Source organism: Primulina tabacum, chromosome 14, assembly GCF_025594145.1.
Source record: "Primulina tabacum isolate GXHZ01 chromosome 14, ASM2559414v2, whole genome shotgun sequence".
Lineage (NCBI taxonomy): Eukaryota > Viridiplantae > Streptophyta > Magnoliopsida > Lamiales > Gesneriaceae > Primulina > Primulina tabacum.
The window spans coordinates 10388592-10410187 of NC_134563.1; positions in this window are offsets into that span (position 1 = coordinate 10388592).

The window sequence follows — 21596 nt, forward strand, 5'->3', positions numbered from 1 at the left end:
GGCCGTAGTTTTTGCTTTGAAGATTTGGAGGCACTATCTGTATGGAGAGAAGTGTCAGATCTTTACCGACCACAAGAGCCTCAGGTATTTCTTTACGCAGAAGGAGCTGAACATGCGTCAGAGGCGTTGGTTGGAGCTTGTGAAAGACTACGATTGTGACATTAGCTACCACCCGGGTAAAGCTAATGTAGTTGCGGATGCTTTGAGCAGGAAAGTCGCAGTGATGGCTCACTTGACGATTCAGAAACCTCTTCAGATCGAGATGCAGAGGTTTGATCTTTAGACTTACCCTCGAGGTAGAGTTCCTTGTCTATCTACCTTGACCATTCAGTCTTCCCTTTTGGACCGTATTCACAGTGGTCAGGCCGCAGATGAGCAGTTGGCACAGTGGAAGAAGAGAGATGAAGCCAAGGGCAGTGTTTTGTATACAGTCAGCGACGGTATTGTGAGATACCGAGATAGGATATGGGTTCCTAGCAGTGATTCTATCCGAGCAGACATCTTATCAGAGGCCCATACGTCCCCGTACTCCATTCACCCTGGGAGTACGAAGATGTACAAAGATCTGCAGCTAATGTATTGGTGGCCAGGGATGAAGAAGGACATCAGGCGTTTTGTATCCGAGTGCCTGACTTGCCAGTTAGTGAAGGCCGAGCATCAGAGACCAGCAGGTTTGCTCAAGCCTCTCCCTATTCCCGAGTGGAAGTGGGAGAATGTTACCATGGACTTTGTGACCGGATTGCCGAGGTCAGCCAGAGGATCGAATGCCATCTGGGTGATTGTAGATCGTCTTACCAAATCAGCGCACTTCTTGCCTATTAAGACGACTTTCACCATGATTCAGTATGCAGAGCTGTATATCCGAGAGATAGTCCGACTCCATGGTATTCCAGTTTCGATCGTATCCGACAGAGATCCCAGATTCACTTCCTCATTTTGGAAGAGTTTGCATTCGATTTTGGGTACGAAGTTGCTGTTTAGATCAGCTTTCCATCCGCAGACGGATGGGCAGTCAGAGCGAGTTATTCAGATTTTGGAGGATCTTCTTCGCGCTTGCGTCATTGATTTCTCTAGGAGTTGGGAGTCGAACTTACCATTGGTAGAGTTCACCTATAACAACAGTTTCCAGTCGTCTATAGGTACGGCTCCGTATGAAGCACTGTATGGCCGCAAGTGTAGATCTCCTCTTCATTGGGATGAAGTAGGAGAGAGAGCAGAGTTGGGTCCAGAGATTGTTCAGCAGGCAGCAGATGTAGTAGTCAAGATCCGTGATAGGATGAGGACTGCTCAGAGCCGACAGAAGAGTTATGCCGATCAGCGGAGGAGAGACTTAGAGTTTGCAGTGGGCGATCATGTTTTCGTGAAAGTGGCACCTATGAAGGGTGTCATGAGATTTGGCAAGAAAGGGAAGCTCAGTCCGAGATTCATTGGACCGTTTGAGATCCTTGACAGAGTAGGGACGCTTGCTTATCGTGTGGCTCTTCCGCCGAATCTGGCCGGAGTACACAATGTCTTTCACGTCTCCATGCTGAGGAAGTATATGGCAAATCCTTCGCATGTGCTGAATTTCGAGCCGTTGCAGCTTACTCCAAACTTATCTTATGAGGAGAGACCTGTGCAGATCCTAGACAGACAGGAGAAGAAACTTCGGAACAAGCTCGTTAAGCGAGTCAAAGTCAAATGGCTCAACCATTCAGAGGAGGAAGCTACGTGGGAGTCTGAGCCGGAGATGAGAAGTCGATACCCTGAGTTATTCGGTGAGTTCTAATTTCGAGGACGAAATTTATTGTAAGGGGGGGAGGATTGTAGCACCCGTAAATCAGTAGACGTTTAAGCCATGCATAATTCTAGATTTCTAAATTTAATTGACTTCATTGCATAATTATTTTAAATGCATTTATTTGAAGTTAATTATTCATTATTTCAGTTCAGTAGTTTGATTTTTAGCATTTCAGTTATTTCAGTGAGGCCGGACTGGAGTTGGAGTTTTGAGATAGAATTTAAGATTTGAGAAATATTTCCAGAAGTTAATTTAGCTAGCAAGTAAGTTCATTTAAGTTAGTAAGGGAGGTTTGAGGATTTAATTTAATTATTTGAGGTGATTAAATAATGAGCTCATTTAAGTTATTTAATTAAGGAGTTAGCTCACTAAATTATTTAAAGGATTAGTAAGGCTTTCAAGGATTATTAGTTGACTAGATAACCAACACTTCCCACTCATTTTATTAGCATGATTTCGGCCTCTTGGATTTATTAAGCAATTCATTTCCAACTCATCAACTTTGACCATTTCTTTGCATGTAATTAGTAGGATAATTCTAGGATTTTTGGGAGCACAATTTAATTGAATAAATGGACATATCCTAGACTAGAAAATAAGCAAAAATCGGCCACTACCTCCTAGAAGCATCCACCAACTCATTTGATATCAAACCATAATTCAAAATTCAAAAATGGGAAGACTTGGTCTTGGATCTTCCTTATATCTTGCACCCACTTCCCTCACCCTCCTAACCATTTCCCCCCCCACCCCCCTCTCCTTTTCGAAAATTCAGAGTGAATTCACACTCATTTTCAGTAGAAAAATCGTGAGTCTTAGCTAGAGGGAAGGCAAGAAAAATCAAGAGCAATAAAGGTAGACAAGAAGCGCTCCATCTCCTCCGTACCGCGTCGTCGTCGTTTCGTTCGTTTTCTTTCGAAACGAAACCAGGCCTGTCTAGATTTCTTTCAAACCTCAATCAAGTCATATTATCATTTATTTTTCAGTACATGATCATGTTTATTCAAGCAAAAAACCGAGATACATGTCAAAACATTTTGGAACAACACATGCAGAATTTTCGTTTTTCCTTGGCAAGCTTCACGTTTTTCTTGGTTTGTGAGTTTCAGGTGATTGGTTCGACTCCAGGCTCCCAAGGCGACTCCTAGACATGTAATAGGATGCATTAGGACCATTTTGGTCCATTCAAACCAGCCCCATGCTTGCTGGAAATTCAGAATGACAGCAAGTTCCCATAGGCGCAGATTTGTGTTTCGAAATTTCAGTTTTTGTGTCAAGGGGTTGGATCTGATCTTGGCTGCCCTAACGGCTCTTAGCCATGGTTGGATCACTCCCCTAGCATGTCTAAGACGTGACTAAGTTGCCCTTTTGGTGGCTTGGTCCATGGCCCCTCGATTTTTAATAAAAACATCAAAACAGCCCCTTTCCCCATTCGGCTTCTTCCTTTGTTCAGCATATGGTTTCGGTTTGTGTTTGCTTGGTGTGGATCTTGGTTGGCCTATGGCCCTTAGCCACGGTTCATATCATGCTCCTAGATGTCTAGATCGTTCCATGGTCAATCAAATGGCCATTGGAATGACATGAGACATCGATCATAGCATAAACACTACACACGCATGCACGTTGCTCTCGGTTGGACCCTTCGGTTGAGTTTTGGTGTGATGCGGATTGTGGCTGGCCTAGGGCCCTTAGACATGGTTCAAATCATTCCTTGGGATGTTGGTAAGAGTCTCTTGTCAGTGGTTCACGCCCCTAATGGCCTATAGTCTCGAAACCAACGCAAGTCTTGTAGTTGCGCAGCTGCTGGAAATTACAGCAAGTTGCTGTGTCGTTTAGAAGGCTCGTTTGAGTTCTTGGTTTGCTTTTAGCCCATGGCCTTGGACTGGACAGTGCCTCATTGAGTTGGGAAGGTCATGTTTTTGACCGTTTGTGATTCGGATCATTTTTGAGGTCGTACGAGAATTTACGGTGCGATGTGCCAAATTGACTCTCGAAAGAGCGTTTCGTGTTTTGGCCTCCATTCCACCTAGATTTCGACCCTATCATTTTAGGAGCATTATTTTATGATTTTTCAGCGTATTTTAATCATGACTATACGTCGGTTCGGTGTCGGTTCAGGTTGGCTCGGAGTCATGATTAAATGCGAAGTCATTAGGCGTCATAGTCGCATCTTTTGAACTAAATTGCGTAGTTGGTCATGTTTAAGCTATTGCATATTTTTCATAGCACAGTTAGGTTGCAGCGAGCCTGAGAACGATCCAATCAAATCCAGTTGGTAAAATTACAGGAATTTTCATTACGTCAGTTAATTATTTTACGTGCATTAAATAGAAAATGATTATTTTTGAGATTTATGCGATATGGCTTGTGGTTCATTCACTATGTGGGAGTGTTATTTTATACGGTCGCCAGTGACCGATCAGTTCAGTATCGTACCACCCGATCGCCAGTTACCGGTCAGCTCAGTTCAGTTTCAGCCTCCCCGGTAGCCAGTTACCGATCAGTTCAGCTTAGTGCAGTGGCCACAGGCGTAAAACATAATCTCAACAGAAAATTTTATCAGTTATTTCAGTACAGGCTCCAAGGAGCAAACATTTTTACTGTGATGATCAGTTCAGTTATGCATGTATTATAATTGCTCAGTACAGATTATTTTCAGTATGTCTCAGGACATGATATTTTATCCCATGCATATTTTAAATTCAGATTTTTACTCGTTACCTGCGATATATGCATGCTGAGTCTTTAGGCTCACTAGACTTGATTGTTGTAGGTACTGATGAGGCCAGGGCCGAGGGCGGGGACCAGTGAGCCAGCTTGGGTCGGCAGTAGTGGCACCCGAGGACCTCAGTGCAGCAGTTGTTATTTTATTCCGCAAACAATTTTTATCAGTCGTTGGATAATTTTTAAATTGTTATTGTTGGCAAAACTTTATTTTCTTCCGCTGCTATTATTTTAAACATTGAACTTGATTCCCCAGTGATTTTATGAATGAGGCCATTTAAGTTCTTTTAAAAAGAAAATTTTTAATTTTCCGCAAATTTCAAGAAAGGAGTTTTAGGCCCCCTTTACAGACATCATGTATTCCAGATATAGACGGACGTAAGGCGAGTCGATAGGCCCGATCTCAGGTATGGACCAATATACCATGGAGACAACTTCCCTTTCTTGCCAAATCTGACGCCTCTGAAAGGAGAAATCTTCATAAATACTCTGTCTCCTGCCTCAAAAACTAGAGGTCGACGACGAACATTGGCATATTTGGCCGGTCTGTTTTGAGCTGTCTTCATTCTCTTCTGAATCAGCTTCACTTTCCCTGTCATATCTCGTATCATATCAGGCCCAATCTCAGGTATCTCAGAAATATCATCCCAATAAAGAGGGGATTTGCACTTCTTTCCGTACAACGCTTCAAATGGAGCCATCTCTATACTCGTCTGATAGCTGTTGTTGTACGAAAACTCACAATCTTTTGGAAACAATCTACGGTAGCTCTGTACTTGGTCAGCATATCAATACCAATAATGCAGTCAAAATCAGACAACCCAAGTATAATACAATCTAACTCAATCTCATGCCCGTCATACTGTAGCATACAATGTTTCACAGAATTCACTGATATAAGACCTCTCCCCAAAGGTGAAGAGACATATACTACAGTAGATAATGACTCAACAGGCAATGCATGAATCAATGCAAATCGCTCAGAAATAAAAGTGTGGGATGCACCCGTATCAATCAATACGTAAGCAGAATAACCACATAAAGAACAGTTACATGCAACAACATCATCTGGTGCTTTCTGAGCCTGTTCTTCAGTCAAAGAAAATACTCTGGCCTGCTGTCTCGGAGGTGGCTAACCGTTTGGCTTCCTTCTGGCCTCTGCTGTGACTGAGTAGTAGTTTGTGGCTGGAAAGAGTAAACAGCTGATGATCGTCTATCAGTCTGAGCCACTGATCCAGATGATTCTGCTCTCTGGGATCGTGGAGAACTTCTCTGTGGACATACTCTGGCAAAATGTCCCTGCTGTCTCCAGATGTTGCAACTACCAAGCACTCCTTGGCATTGCTCGGTAGGATGTTTTCCACCACATGTTCTGCAATAAGCCCCTGTATAACTCTGGCTCTGTCGTGAATCAGTGGCGCTAGATGAACTGCTACCAGTCTTCTTGAACTGTCTTCCTCTGGCTTTCAAATGATCTTTCTTTCCACTGCTGCTACTTCCACTTTCAAATCTGGGAGGTGGTTGGTGGAATTGAGGGGAAGATGGTTGCTGTTTTGGTGCTGGAGGAACATACGAAGCTCCTTTCTGCCTAATCAGGCCATCTTCAGCTCCTTTTGCTCTATTCAGGGCGTCAGCAAAATTATTCTGTCTCCCCGTGTTTACCAATGTGAAAATCTCAGGATTCAGCCCATTGATAAACTGATCAGCAACAGCTTCATCATTTTCAGCAACATGTGGAGCAAATCATAACAGAGTAGAGAACTTGGCCACATATTCTTCTATGTTCAACTGACCCTGTCTCAAATTGGCAAACTCTGCACCCTTGTCTTTCCTGTACGATACTAGGAAAAATCTTTGATAAAACTCAGTCTTAAAGATTTTCCAAGTAATAACTGTACCTCGATGCTCCAACGCTCTCTTGATCGTAAGCCACCAATTCTTTGCAACGTCATGCAACTGGTGCCCAATCAGTCTAACTCCGCGCTCATCTGTATAATCCAATGAATCAAACAGCATCTCAATGTCATCTAGCCAACTCTCACAGTCAACAGAATTCTCCGTGCCCTTCAAAGTCGGCGGTTTGAACGACTGAAATCTCTTCAGCAGTGTTTCCATCGGTGTTGCTGTAACATCCATCGGATTAGTTGAGGTAATACCCTGTTCTGGGATTCTTCGAGAAGACATATCTGATTATCAAAAGGATTAGTAATCAAATAGAAAAATTCTGTTTCAGTCCTCCTCTGAACTTCTTACTGCTGATCAAGAATCGATTCAGATTCCTTCTCAAGTCATACATGTTTTCAATCAAATCAGATAATCAGGTAAACATGTATTAAAGCGTTAAAACATGCTGGCATCACAAAAGCAAGGAAAGAAAATTCAATCTACCCCCCTCACTCTTTTCTAAGTCAGTCTAAGGAAACCTACTGCTCTGATACCACTTGCCGTGGGGACCCGGACACTAATTCATCTTCTTAATCAGTATTAGGATCAAATGTAACAATTAAGTAACTGGGTCATAAATTTTTTTTTTAAAATACATGAATGCGCAACATATGAAATAAATCTTATTTCATTTACAATGATCAACACCAAGATCAAAAGTATAAGTCTTGTACAAAAGTAAATCATAACAAACTAATGTTCCTTCACTACATCTCAAGTGATGAAACAATCTACTTCTAGGCCCGAATCTCCACGCTAATCTCAATCTCTCATCCTCTTCTTGACCCTGATTCTGTCCCGCCTATTGTCATGCACACATACAAACACACCAACAGCCGGATTACTCCGGTGAGAAATATATTCCCAGTATAAACAATGTAATCATTCAATCATATAAATAGATATAAAAGAATGGATCAGTTATCAATACATGTATTATAATCTGAAAGACATGAATCGATATAAAACTGTAAATCAAACTCTTGACTCAAAATCTCTGACTCGACTCTAATCTAGGGATCCCGGTTCCCAGACGTTGGCACATCATATCGAATCTCTACAATAGGAGTCGATCTACTCCTAAGCAACATCGATATAAACCAAACATCCAGTGTTTTGGCGGCTCTGCCAAAGACTTGGCACCTCTGCCAATGACTAGGCACATCTGCCCATGACTCAGTACACGCTCTGCTATAAATCAATAGACTAAGCATATCAATCTCATAAATTGCAAACATCAATGCAATACAACAAAGTATGTGATTTTGGGAAACTCAAGTCGAATCTAACTCGAGTCGTATCTTCCCGGTTTAACATCGATTTATACCTTTCTTTTCGTAGATCAATCTGATCAATGAAATCAATACAAGTCTGGCTCAGTTCAATCTTCGAATGTCGTCAATACCAACTCTGGAATAACAGTATCGAGTAGCACAATATCAATATACAACTCAATAAATACTGGATATAATCAAAACTCAATCTAATTCTGTTTCGACGGTATAACAGCACAATCTGATACCAAATCTGTATATTCTCAATCAAATCAAATCTGAAAATGATAACAATTTCATACGGTATCCGTTCTTTAATCTGATTTCGATTATACGATTACAACAAACTCAGGAATAGATAATATCAGTCATATCCTGATTCCTTCAATATCATATTTCAAATCATAATGAAACATAAGAAAACTTACGTCCTTTTGAAGCTCTTGTCGATAGAAACACGGTACTCAACTCAGATTGAAAATCAGACAGACGGATCTTATAAAATCTCACTTCTTGAGCTACGAAATCTTGAAGCTTTCCTGGAGCCTTCGTTATCGTTTCTGAAGGTGAAAACGAAAACTTTCCATATATATTTGCATGGTAAGTATAGGTGGCTCATTCTTGGTGCTGCACGTCACGCGCATATGCGCGACCCTCATCGGCGCATATGCGCGAGACCTACTGGTTTCGTCGCCTAACATTTCTTCTGCTCGCGCATATGCGCGAGACCTACTGTCTCGGCACTTTATCTCTTAACATGCTCGCGCATATGCGTGCCCTGTCTCGCGCATATGCGCGAGTTTCTCTGCCTGTCTCGCGCATATGCGCGCCTCATGGTCGCGCATATGCGCGAGGGGTTCTGTTCTCGCACATAAGTCAAATCACATGCTCTACCAAATCGGGTCTCGGAGTGGTCCATCTATAATCACATCAATTCATAATCAATAATCGCAGATTAACAGGATAAAAATCTCAGGCATTACAATGTATAAAATAAAAACACTGTTGCAAGTCTAATCTATAAGTCAACAAGGCGATCCTCTCAACAATAATATACTATCCAATGTAAAATGGAGCCAAATTCCCTTTTCATCCAAATCTCATTGTGCCTCAAAACGATGACACTTTCAAGAAAACTTGATCGTCAACCTGAAATTCCAAAGGCCTACGCCTTTTATTTGCATGTCTGGATTATTGATGTTGGGCTGATTTCATTCTCTTCCTTATCAATTCCACATTTTCATTCAACTTTTCAACAAACTCAGGTTGTTCCAATAGTCTTTCTCCAACCTCATTCAAACATGCCGGTGATCGACGAATTTTACCATACAAAGCTTCGAATGTTGTCATCCCAATAGTTGTTTGAAAACTATTATTATAATATAATTATACTGATGATAAATATTCTTCTAGTTTTCTCCAAAATCCATATTTACTGATCTTAATATATCTTCCAAAGTTTGTATAATCATTTCTGTCTGACCATATGTTTGGGGATGATAAGTTGTACTCATTGCCAACTTAATACCTAAAGCATTATGAAGACTACTCTAAAACTTGGAAGTAAATCTAGGATCTCGATCGGACACAATTGACACTGGAACTCCGTACAATCGAACATTATCCACTTATAATTTTGTCATTTTATTATAAGAATAAGTAAGATAGTATGGAATGAAATGTGCTGATTTGAACAATCTATTGACTATCACCCAGATTAATTACATCACAACATTTGTTTTAATTGAGTCACGAAATCCATTGCAAAGTGTTCTCAATTATATTTTGGTATTTCTAAACTCTATAACATACCCCGAGGTTTCATTTTCTCTACTTTAACCTGTTGTAATGTCAAACATCTTACTACAAATTCAGAGTTATCTCTTTGCATCACGTCCCACCAGAAATATGGCTTCAGTATGTGGTACATTTTATGACTACAAGGATAAATTCTATGACGACTAGAGTGTGCCTCTTGAAGAAATGTTTATCTCAATCCGGTGACATTCGGAACCCCTAAACTATTATTCATTAGCAAACAACCATTCGATGAGACACCATATTTATATGGATTACATGAAAAAAACAAATATTTTTATTTATGAACCTGTCGATGAATCTTTGAGCCTTCTTGATCCTCGAAATAATCCGTGACTCAAATTGTCAATTAAAAACAAGAAAATAATTTTATTGCTGCTTAAAAGTCCATCCAGAAGTGTCACGCCCCGAGTCCGAAGCATCGGTGACATCCAGCATTGTTTAACAATTAAATTGAAAACAATAAAGCCTCGTATCAAATCAAACCAGTCTTTTTCATAAATAAAGTATTGTCTTACAATGACAATGGAATAAAATACATCAGAGTTTCAAATAGCGGAAACGAAAGAAAAGTAAAATCTTGAGTTCTAATCTTGATCTCCAGTTCACCGACCCAGAAAGCATCTTGCTCTTCCTCATCCAGTTGCTCCTCATTTTTATATGAAATTTGTAAGGGGTGAGTGTTTTGGAAAACACTCAGCAAGTGGGGGTCGATCGATTCCAAAGATACATATAGAACTTAGTTTTCTTAAAACGTTATTTTAACAGACTTTCAAAACTTAATATTCTTAATTTATCAGGACAAAGACAAATCGAATAAATGACAGAATTCATCAGATGATTCAGAACAATTCGAAAACCGATTACTCAATTCAGAACAGAACATATCAGAACAGACAGAACACTGTTACTCATCTCATTTCCATGGTCAAATTGTCCCCAATATGTTAGTCCTCTAAGGGGTGAGGCCAGAACACGGTTTTATACCCACCGATGGGGGCCAGACAGAACATGGTTTTATACCCACCAATGGGGGCCAGAACAGAACATGGTTTTATACTCACCAATGGGGGCCAGACAGAATTACAATTCTCGTCACATTTCAAATCAATTCGTAACAGTGCAAACAGAATTCAGAAGTAACAGACAGAACTTTTCAGATATTCAGATTTACCAGACAGAACGTATCAGAGTTTTCAGATATCAGAGTTTCAGACGGATTCAGCGGAACCAAAGAATTTCGAATAACACACTGAGCATATAATCGATCGAAATTTTAAACGGACAGACTTCATATTTTCGAAAATGGAGACACACAATCATGCATGTCATAATATATATTCAAGTTTAAAAATACAAACGAAGTACATAACAAAAGCCCACTTAACGAATTTGCAGATTTTTGGTACGAATTTCCTCTCGAAAATTGGGCAGTATTTCGACGTAAACTTTTTGAAGATTACGTCTTCAAACCAGCAGCACTTTGACGTAGTATTGTAGCACTTGAACCGCACGAACAAAGCTTCCTCCTTGTTGAATTGGCCGAGAATTCTTGTGGTGGGGAAGAGCCGAAATTTGAGTGCTTTTATTGTATACTTTTCCATCAGCCCTCATGCTCTATTTATAGGTGAATTTGTGACCTTCCTCCTCCCCTAGATTCACGCCAACTTGGGCTCCAAGAAAGGATTTATTGTGCTCATAATGTAGGTACAAAGTTTCATGCATGAAAATTCAAAATCCCATGCATTCTTCAAGTTCTAGATTAGTCATGAATGTGGCTCAAAATCTCATGCACTCCTTAAATGTCATCTTGATTTTCTAAAGGGTCATTTCTTGCATGATCAATATGTCCTAACCCTTAGCTTCTCCCGCAGCTCCTTCATGGGTTAACGCAAAGGTTATTTCTTGCATAGTTAATTTGTCCAAGCCTTTAGCTCATCTTTTAGCTCCCTTTTTGGTCTTGTTAGGACAAGCTTGGTTGAACTGCTTTGAGCTGAAAGATCGAGTCCTTGAGCTGGGGTTTTACTCCTCTCGTGACAATACTTCGATGGATGTGGTTACTTGCAGCTCGGCTTCCGGTTGAGCTCATTCCCGAGCTTTGAAGTTACTTCCACGAGTTACTAGCTGAAAATCTAAGTTCATATTTAAGTTTTATAATTAGAATGAAAGTATTTTGATCTTATATTAAGCTAAGTTTTAAGCTCGTATATTTCTTACCTTATTTACTTGGGATCGTAAAATCTCGGGTTCTCACATACCTCCCTCCTTATTAAAAGTTTCGTCCCCGAAACTTGCATTAGCTTGATCATTCAAATAGGTGAGGGTATTGTGACCGCATCTTCTCCTCGAGTTCCCAAGTTGCCTCTCTTTCAGTATGATTTGACCACCGTACTTTGACATAAGGTATTGTCCTGTGCCTCAATACTTGATCTTTTGTGTCCACTATTCGAATAGGGACTTCTTCATATATAGTTCTTCGTTGAGGTTTCCTTCAATCATCAGTGGTGCAACTTTGAGTACATGACTCGGGTCTGGGACATACTTCCTCAGTTGTGAGATGTGGAAAACTTTATGTATCCTGGCCATGTCTGGTGGTAACGCTAATCGGTAGGCTAAGGTTCCTACCTTTTCCAGTATCTCGAACGGTCCTACGTATCTTGGATTCAACTTTCCGGATTTACTGAATCGGACTACTCCTTTCATAGGGGAGACCTTGACGTAATCTTTCTCACCAATCTCTAATTCTAACGGTCTTCTTTTTAGATCGGCCCAGCTCTTCTGTCTATCCTGGGCTGCCTTGAGTCTCTCCTTGATTATGACTACTTTATCAACGGTTAACTGAATGAGTTCTGGTCCGGTAACAGCTTTTTCTCCGACCTCATCCCAATATAGAGGCGACCTACACTTCCTTCCATACAATGCCTCATACGGAGCCATCTCGATGCTACTGTGATAGCTGTTGTTATAGGCAAATTCGATCAAGGGTAATTGTTCACTCCAATTTCCAGAAAAATCCAGTGCACATTCCCTCAGCATATCTTCAAGGGTTTGAATTGTCCTTTCAGTTTGGCCATCAGTCTGGGGATGATAGGCCGTACTGAGAGTGACATTGGTTCCCATAGCCTTTTGGAAACTTTTCCAAAATCTTGATACAAATCTCGGATCTCGATCAGACAGTATACTCGCTGGAACTCCATGTAGCCTCACTATGTTGTCCACATACAAAGTGGCTAATTTATCCAAATTATAATTCATTCGTACTGGCAAGAAATGGGCAGACTTGGTCAATCTGTCAATGATCACCCAGATCCCATCGTGACCCTGTCTTGATCGTGGTAGTCCTACTACGAAATCCATGGAGATGTTATCCCACTTCCATTCTGGTATCTCCAATGGCTGTAAAAGTCCTCCGGGCCTTTGATGTTCCGCCTTGACTTGTTGACAGACTAAACACTTAGCAACAAAGACAACTACATCTTTCTTCATACCGTTCCACCAGTAATTATTTTTCAAATCCCGGTACATCTTGGTGCTTCCTGGATGTACTGAAAATCTCGATTTATGTGCCTCGGCCATCACTTCTTCTCGAATTCCATCGACGTTTGGCACATACAATCGTCCTTTCATCCAGAGTATTCCATTTCCATCAATTTGAAATTCTGAAGCTTTTCTTTCTTGGATTTGTTCTTTAATTTTAAGGATGGAGGTGTCTTGACTCTGCTTCAATTTGATGGTCTCTCGAAGATTTGGTTTCACTGATAGGGAATTTAAGTTCACCTTCCCAGGGTTCCTTCGACTCAATGCATCTGCCACCTTATTTGCCTTACCCGGATGGTAATTAATGGACAAATCATAGTCCTTGAGAAGTTCCATCCACCTTCTTTGCCTCATATTTAATTCCTTTTGAGTGAAAATATACTTGAGGCTCTAGTGATCGGTAAACACTTCTCATTTTACTCCATAAAGATAGTGCCTCCAGATTTTAAGCGCAAATACTACTGCGGCTAACTCCAAGTCATGAGTGGGGTAATTATGCTCATATGGTTTCAATTGCCGTGAGGCATAAGCGATTACTTGACCCTCTTGCATAAGCACACACCCCAATCCTTCCTTTGATGCGTCACTGTATACAGTGAAATTCTTACCTTCCTCGGGAAGAATGAGTACTGGTGTGGATGCGAGTTTTGTCTTTAGGGTTTCGAAACTCTTTTCACAAGCTTCATTCCAAATAAATTTCGAATTTTTCTGAGTTAGTTTGGTGAGTGGAATGGCTATTGAAGAAAATCATTCCACAAATTTTCTATAGTAGCCTGCTAATCCCAAAAAACTTCTTACTTCAGTCACTGTCTTTGGTTGTGGCCAATCCTTGATTGCCTCTACCTTCTTAGGATCTACTGATACTCCTAATTCAGAAATTATATGCCCTAAGAACGCCACACTTTTTAACCAAAATTCACATTTCTTGAATTTGGCGTATAGTTCCTTTTCTTGAAATGTCCGCAAAGTGAGACGCAGATGCTCTTTGTGTTCTTCTTCACTTCGTGAGTACACAAGGATATCATCTATAAAAACAACCACAAACTTGTCGAGATATGGTTTGAATACCCGATTCATCAGGTCCATGAATGCTACAGGAGCATTTGTTAGGCCAAAAGGCATTACTGTGAATTCGTAATGTCCATATCTTGTCCTAAAAGCAGTTTTAGGGATGTCTTCCTCTTTGACCTTTAACTGATGGTAACCAGATCTCAGATCTAGTTTTGAGAAGACCTTGGCTCCCTTTAACTGATCGAAAAGATCATCTATTCTTGGGAGTGGGTACTTATTCTTTATGGTGATCTTGTTCAACTCCCGATAGTCGATGCATAGCCTCATGCTTCCGTCCTTTTTCTTTACAAAAAGAACTGGGGCTCCCCATGGGGATGCACTGGGGCGAATCTGCTTCTTGTCTAATAATTCCTGCAGTTGCTCCTTTAGCTCCTTTAATTCAGCTGGAGCCATTCGGTATGGTGCCTTTGATATTGGTGCAGCACCAGGGACCAAATTGATTTCAAATTCTACTTCCCTATCTGGTATCTCTCCCGGTAGTTCCTCGGGGAAAACATCTGGAAATTCTTGAACAATCGGAATATCCTCCAACCTTGGGACTTCTTCTTCTTTGATTTCATTGATCACCGCCAGATAAATTTCTTCTCCTCCTCTTATGGCTTTCCAGGCTTGTGAGGCAGATAACAGAGATTTTCTTTCTTTTGATTTACCAGGGAATAAAATCTCTTCTTTATGAGGAGTCTGTAGTCTAACATTTTTCTTTTGGCAGTCCACAATGACATGGTATTTAGCTAACCAGTCCATTCCAAGAATGATGTCAAACTCAACCATATTGAGTTGAATCAATTCTGCTTCAAAAATTTGTTTGCTGATACAAATTTTACAGTTTCGATACACTTTTTGGGTCTCAATTATTTTACTTGCCGGTGTTGCTACTCTTAATGGTTCACTAAGAGTATCATGTTCGAGTTTAAGCTTCTTAGCAAACCTTCTAGACACGAATGAGTGTGTAGCACCACAATCAAATAAGGTATAAGCAGGCATTTCATTGAGTAAGATAGTACCTGCCACCACTTCATTGGTATCATCAGCTTCCTCTTGGGTGATTGCATATACCCGTGCATTGGTCTTGTTTTCATTTTTCTTGTTGGACCCCGTCCCTTTGTCCTTGTGGTCAGGACAATCTTTAATTCTATGACCCACCTTTCCGCACTTAAAACAAGCGCCCGTCTTCCGGTAACATTCTCCAACATGTTTCTGTTGACATGTATCACACCACTTTCCTTCGGTGTTACCAGCACTGCCAGAATTTCCTTTGAAAGACCCACCTGAATAATTTGGTTTCTTAAACTTGGGACCGTTCTGAGTAGATTGACTGCTCATCGGTCTTTTGTTCTTGTTTTCATCCTCGCGTCGCTTGATATCAGTTTCTGCACTCATTGCAGCGCCCATCAGATCCGCAAAATTGTTTGGCTTGAATACTGCCAATGCCGACTGAATTCGACTGTTGAGTCCCTTTTTGAAACAATGCATTTTTAACGTCTCATCCGACATGATCGTTGGGACACAGGTTCCTAGATTGTTGAACCGGGAAGTGTATTCCATTACTGACATGTCCGGAGTCTGTTTGAAATTCTCGAACTCACTCAACTTCTGTAGTCGAAACTCAGCTGGATAATATTGTTTCAAAAATTCTCTTTTAAAAATCTGCCATGTGATTTCTTCCACTTCTGCCAAGGATGGCGACACAGTTTCCCACCATTTCCTAGCTCGGTCTTCCAAAAATGGTGTTACAACCTCCACTCTCAGTTCTTCAGGTATCTCCAGTAAATGCAGTTGTGTTTCGACGTTCTTGAGCCAGTTGTGGCTGACTTCTGGGTCTGGGTTCCCATCAAAAGTTGGAACTCGATTCCTTCTGAGAGATTCGTAATGGTACTTAATCCCATGCGGTTGCGGTTCAGGTGGTGGTTGGATGGCGTTAGCCAATGTGTTCACGAATCCTTGCAACGTCGCAGCTACGATAGTGGCTATTGCCATCATATCCTCTTGACTGAGATTCACTCTTGGTGGTGGTGGTGGTGGGTTTTCATCTTGGTTGGCGCCACGAGGGTTACGGTTGTTTCGGGGTGGTCTACCTGCCATTTCCTATAAACAGGTATTTTATTAATTTGTTTGCCACAATATTTAATCAAAGAAATAATTCCAAATATTTTTCAAAATGATTAATCAAATATTTCTAGATACAATCGAAGCCTAATCTAGAACTTTCTCTCCCTACTCGTCTATTACTTCTCCATCTCCTACTGCCTCATTAATTTCTTCCTCCACAGGGTTCTCTTCCAGTTGTTCTATGAGTTCTTCTATATTGACCATCTCATTTTGAAGGTGCTCAATGTAATTCTGCAGTTGTGTGTTGTGGTGATCGAGGTTGTTTACTTGATTCTGTAGTTCTTGTATTGTTGATTGGCTCACATTTTCATCGTTTTCTTGCTCTTCAATCCGCTCCTGAAGACGACGTTGGGTTTTGAAAAGACTATTTTCCCGAATTTCGAGCGTAAAAATCCTATCTTGCACTTTCTTCAACTCCTGCTTGGTGATCTCGTGCTGACGCTCTGACTCTAGATGATAAGCCGCGTAACGTCTAACGTCTTCGCGTAGTTTCTTCTCTTCCACTCTGGCCTCACGAAGATCCTCCATCATGCACACGTTATTTCCGTCCAACTGATAGTTATCTCTTTCAAGTTTATCATTCTTTTCTTTCATTGTTTTAATTTCTGACTCCTTTTCCTGAAGCTGTTTCTGAAGTTCATTTATAATGCTTTGAAAGTTCATGTTGGTTTCCTATAAAAACATTTAAATAAGATACTCATCCATTCTTAAATATGCAATAAGATAATAGAAAGTTTAAAAATAGTTTGGTACACATATTATTTTTTTAGTCACAAGTTTACTACATCCCAGATACTTTATTATAATGCTAATCTAATCGAACATCTCTCCACCGTCGCTGTCGCTGGCATTGTCGTCTCTGGCCACCTCCATCGGTGCTACCTCCTCTTCCTCCATGTTCTCTATCACCAAATGTAGGTAGTTATTCTGATCCTGAAGTCTGTCCATGGCGCTGTGGAGCTTCGAAATGTACCGATTCTGTCTGGCGTTGTACTCGTCCTGGCGCTGACGGGCCTGAGCAGCACGTCTTCGCTCTATCTCCACTCTCTCCAATAATTCCTTGTTAAGTGCAACTAAACGTGTGATGCGAACGGAATCAGTCGGTATCTGCAATAGCTGGCTCTCCGACAAGTCCAGATGATGAGTCAATCGCTGTACATCAGTCTCAAGCATGTGTCTAATCTCACTAAGCTCTTGTTTCTCCAATCTTTCCTTGGCTAGTTGCACTTTCAAAGTCGCGATCTCCCTAGTTTGATTATCTATGGTAAGCTGACGCATACGAAGAGCAACCTGTGCGCGGGTACGAGGAGCAGCCATTTCCTAGGATAAAAATGGAAGTAAAACATCAGAATCGTATAAAGGATAGAAAGGCACAAATAGTAGAAACAAAGTTGTCGTGGAAAATTTTTCGATACTCAGAGTTTGTGGAATGATCGAAGGGATAGATCTTTGAAGTCTATTCGAAATTTAGGAAACAGATAAAAGTTAGACTTCAAAAACGGGTGAAAGTTGGACTCAAATTAGGATACACTAGGCTTTTGCCAAAATTTGACTTCGCCAAATTTTTTCTATCAAAATCCCAGCGGGATTATGAACCTGGCGGCTCTGATACCACTTAAATGTCACGTCCCGAGTCCGAAGCATCGGTGACATCCGGCATTGTTTAACAATTAAATTGAAAACAATAAAGCCTCGTATCAAATCAAACCAGTATTTTTCATAAATAAAGTATTGTCTTACAATGACAATAGAATAAAATACATCAGAGTTTCAAATAGCGGAAACGAAAGAAAAGTAAAATCTTGAGTTCTAATCTTGATCTACAGTTCACCAACCCCAGAAAGCATCTTGCTCTTCCTCATCCAGTTGCTCCTCATTTTTATATGAAATTTGTAAGGGGTGAGTGTTTTGGAAAACACTCAGCAAGTGGGGGTCGATCGATTCCAAAGATACATATAGAACTTAGTTTTCTTAAAACGTTATTTTAACAGACTTTCAAAACTTAATATTCTTAACTTATCAGGACAAAGACAAATCGAATAAATGACAGAATTCATCAGATGATTCAGAACAATTCGAAAACCGATTACTCAATTCAGAACAGAACATATCAGAACAGACAGAACACTGTTACTCATCTCATTTCCATGGTCAAATTGTCCCCAATATGTTAGTCCTCTAAGGGGTGAGGCCAGAACACTGTTTTATACCCACCGATGGGGGCCAAACAGAACATGGTTTTATACCCACCAATGGGGGCCAGAACAGAACATGGTTTTATACTCACCAATGGGGGCCAGACAGAATTACAATTCTCGTCACATTTCAAATCAATTCGTAACAGTGCAAACAGAATTCAGAAGTAACAGACAGAACTTTTCAGATATTCAGATTTACCAGACAGAACGTATCAGAGTTTTCAGATATCAGAGTTTCAGACAGATTCAGCGGTACCAAAGAATTTCGAATAACACACTGAGCATATAATCGATCGAAATTTTAAACAGACAGACTTCATATTTTCGAAAATGGAGACACACAATCATGCATGTCATAATATATATTCAAGTTTAAAAATACAAACGAAGTACATAACAAAAGCCCACTTACCGAATTTGCAGATTTTTGGTACGAATTTCCTCTCGAAAATTGGGCAGTATTTCGACGTAAACTTTTTGAAGATTACGTCTTCAAACCAGCAGCACTTTGACGTAGTATTGTAGCACTTGAACCGCACGAACAAAGCTTCCTCCTTGTTGAATTGGCCGAGAATTCTTGTGGTGGGGAAGAGCCGAAATTTGAGTGCTTTTATTGTATACTTTTCCATCAGCCCTCATGCTCTATTTATAGGTGAATTTGTGACCTTCCTCCTCCCCTAGATTCACGCCAACTTGGGCTCCAAGAAAGGATTTATTGTGCTCATAATGTAGGTACAAAGTTTCATGCATGAAAATCCAAAATCCCATGCATTCTTCAAGTTCTAGATTAGTCATGAATGTGGCTCAAAATCTCATGCACTCCTTAAATGTAATCTTGATTTTCTAAAGGGTCATTTCCTGCATCATCAATATGTCCTAACCCTTAGCTTCTCCCGCAGCTCCTTCATGGGTTAACGCAAAGGTTATTTCTTGCATAGTTAATTTGTCCAAGCCTTTAGCTCATCTTTTAGCTCCCTTTTTGGTCTTGTTAGGACAAGCTTGGTTGAGCTGCTTTGAGCTGAAAGATCGAGTCCTTGAGCTGGGGTTTTACTCATCTCGTGACAATACTTCGATGGATGTGGTTACTTGCAGCTCGGCTTCCAGTTGAGCTCATTCTCGAGCTTTAAAGTTACTTCCACGAGTTACTAGCTGAAAATCTAAGTTCATATTTAAGTTTTATAATTAGAATGAAAGTATTTTGATCTTATATTAAGCTAAGTTTTAAGCTCGTATATTTCTTACCTTATTTACTTGGGAGCGTAAAATCTCGGGTTCTCACAAGAAGTACATAAACTCATTGTAATTTTGTCATACATAAATATTTTCTATAATGACATCCTGAAACTAAAGGCTTAATTCATATGCAACCTAGTTATTTTCCTATAATGTATTTCAATATATGTAACCATCGTCTCTTCTTTATATAATATTCTGACTAGGTAAACAGATAATTCAACTCTTATGATTTGAGCAAATAATAAACTCCTCATCATATAAATAATGTCGCCAAAATTTTAAAGCAAAAACAATGGCTACCAGTTCAAGACCATGAACTAGATATCGTGATTCACGTGTTTTAGTTTCCTTGAATCATAGGAAATAACTTTTCCATGATGCGTTAAAACACATCTCAAACCTTTTAATGATACATCAATACAAACCAATAATCCACTTGATCCAGATGGCAATGCCAACACTGGTGATTTTGTCAAATTCTCTTTCAATTTTAGAGAACTTTGCTCATACTCATATGACCAAATGAATCTTGCATATTTATTTGTCAGTCAGGTGATACGTTAGACAATTTGAGAAAATCTTTCAATGAATCTTCTGTAATACATGAAAAATTCCGTAAAACTTTAAATTTCTTGTACATTGGTTGGTCTAGCCCAATTCAGGAATGCTTCAACTTTATTTGGATCTACAGATATTCTTTTGGCCGGTATCTCATGACCCAAAAATATCACGCTATCCATCTATAATTCACACTTTGACAATTTAGCATAAAAATGAGAATCTCGAATTGTTTGAAGAACCATTCGTAAATCAACTTTATGTTCCCGCTGTGATCTCAAATATACCACTATGTCATCAATAAAAACAATGACAAAGTTATCTAAATTTCTTTGAATACTCTATTTATCAGATCCATAAACATCGTTGATGCATTTTTGTTAAACCAAAATGGAATAACTAGAAATTCATAGACCACTGGTTTTAAACTTTGTCTTGGTACATCTTTTTCTGTAACTCGAAGTTTATGGTACCTTGATCGAATATCAATCTTAAAATAAACCGAATTTCTGTGAAGTTGATCATACAAGTCATCAATTCTAGGTTGCATGTAATTTATTTTTAATAACGACGATTAAGCTGTCTATAACCAATGCACATTATCTTGGAACCATATTTCTTTTTTTTCAAACTGTACATGTGCTCCCCAAGGTGACATACTAGAGCAAATATATCCCTTTTGGATTAATTGTTGTAATTTCTCCTTCAATTCTTTTCATGAGCCATTATGTACGATGCTCTAGAGATTGGCGTAGTACCAGACATTAGTTTGAAACTGAAATCAAGTTCTTTTTGTGGTAGAAAACTTGTTATCTCCTCAGGAAAGACATCAGGGAATTCCTTCGCTACTAGGATATCAGAAAATTTTGGTTCTTTCTTTATAGCATCCACAACATAAATCATAAACCTTTTACTTAGGATAATAACCTAAACATATTCATCGCTGAGACTAATGGTATCTCAGCCTATAATGCCATAAATATTCAATTTGCTACCTGGATATGGTCTAAATCGTAATACCCTGATAAAATAATTTACAGTGATTCAGTAATTTGATAGTTTCCATATACAAACACAATCATGCATCGAAAATACAATCAAATTCGTTATCTTAATGTTATAACAGAAATACAATGCACAAGTTAACAAAATTTTCCAAGATGGAATAAATCGACTAGCTGACGTTGATAGAGATACAGTCTCATGAAATGGTGTAGTCACATGTTCATATTATCTACATGGTTGGATGCAGTGAATGAATGAGATGCTCCAATATCAAATAAAACTCGTGTAGTATGACTATAAATAAAATAGGTAAATGTGATCACACCGCACGGAGCCTCTCTG